Source organism: Pinus tabuliformis, chromosome 6 (genome assembly GCF_031772625.1).
Source record: "Pinus tabuliformis cultivar Carrire ecotype Pingquan chromosome 6, CPIR1, whole genome shotgun sequence".
Lineage (NCBI taxonomy): Eukaryota > Viridiplantae > Streptophyta > Pinopsida > Pinales > Pinaceae > Pinus > Pinus tabuliformis.
In genome coordinates this window covers 362,729,925-362,731,847 of record NC_142292.1, presented here as the reverse complement: position 1 = coordinate 362,731,847, position 1,923 = coordinate 362,729,925, and positions in this window count along the sequence as shown.

Here is a 1,923-nt window from a genome sequence, read left to right as displayed (position 1 = left end):
TTTTAGATGTTCAAATGAGAAATTAATGTAATAAGAGGATGGGGACACTACTATATATAGTAATAAATTTCGACAAAAAAGTATGATGGTATAGATAAAATTAGTCGTACCATCGAAAATGATAAGAATTAATGTCATTTTTTTTTAATTGGCATGAATTCATCGGTCTTCCGACAACATGTCTTGAACTTGTCATAATTTTGATGGTATTATGCATATTGTCGTAAGAGCGAGGGTATTTGATGATCATCGCAATACCAATGAAAATCATTTTTCTTTATACATTGCGTTATTAAAGGAACAATGGGTAACTTCTTGACTAGTCAACTTTGACCTGGTCAACTATCATCGAAATTTCGATCATAAGTAAATTTATAATTATGTGTCTTTTAAGAGACATTGTGACATTTTTGTTGTAACTGCAATGATTCTAAAAGGATATAAGGTCTTTTTGTTGAGAGAAAAACATATTTATTTATATATATATCAATTGCATTACAAAACATAATAGATTTAGTAGGCTACTCAATTTTATAACATAATCATTGCATAATTTTTTTGTTGGGAAGAATGTCAACCAACATTGGTAGGGGAAAAATTCAAGGGGATGATGAGAAATGTTATTGCCCTTGCACTGAATGCAGGCGCTTACGTCTTATAAGATATTTAATAGAAATAACTAAAATAAATTGTAGGAAATGTGGACACATTGAAGGGGGACGCAAGGAATATCACCCCTTGGTAAGCTATATATTCATTATCTATTATGTTTATATTACTTGTATTTGCAAAATTTTATATCGTTATAATATTTTTTATGCAAACTAATTTTAATTTGCATGATTGTTTCTAATTGTAAAGTCAAGATGGTCCCCTAGCCGGTGTTCAAATGCCCCAAGTAGTAGTAGAAATGATGTACCAACTAAGGAACAAGGAGAAAATATTGAAGATCAAGTTAATGATCCTATGGATGAATATCACAATAATAACATAGTTCAAGATTATGGGGCAAATGAATTGATCCAAGACTTGTTTGCTCAACTAGTCAATGATGAGAATGAGGACAATGAGGATAATATTCTTGATGGACCTTTGCTAGAAAAGGAAACAAAAACACTTTATGAAGGCTCAAAAGCAAATCTTATCTCTGGTATGTTATTGTTGGTGAACTTAAAGGTTTTGAATGTTTTTTCAAACACTTGTATGAGATAGATCCTAAGGTATGCAATATGTTTTATAACATGTTATACATAAAGGTTGTTTTTTTCCTTTTTTTGGGTGTTAATTAATGTGTAAAATAAGAATGGAAGATTTATAATTAATATTCTTTACACTAACTAGTTATTTTTTATGTTATAGATTGTTAGGTGAAATTTTGTTACCATCATCAAATATTTTACCTCACACATACCGAGATTTCTTTGCCATTATGAAAGAAATTTGAATGGAGTGTCAAGCTATAAATGCATGTCCTATTGATCATATTATATATTATGGGTAACATGCATCTAAAACAAATTGCCCACAATGTCAGAGCAGTAGAAATTGAACCGATCAAATAACAAAAAGAGTGACTCAAAAGGTTCTTTGTCATATTTCCATAATTGCATGTGTTGCAACGATTGTTCAAGTGTGAAAGCATAGTCGAATTTATGGACTAGCATCCATGGAAGAGAAGTGGAGAAGGTGTTGTTTGAATGCCTGCATATGGTTATGCATTTAGGGAAATTGAGGAAAAATGGCCACATTTTAAGATTGAATATTAGAATGTTAGCCTTTCATTGGCAGTTGATGGTGTTAGTCCGTTTGGAGAGCTTAGGTCTATTTACTTAATGTGGCCAAATTTCTTATCAATAATAACCTTCCTCAGATTTCAATAAAGAGGGAGGACATAATGTTGACAATGATTGTTCCATGCATTTG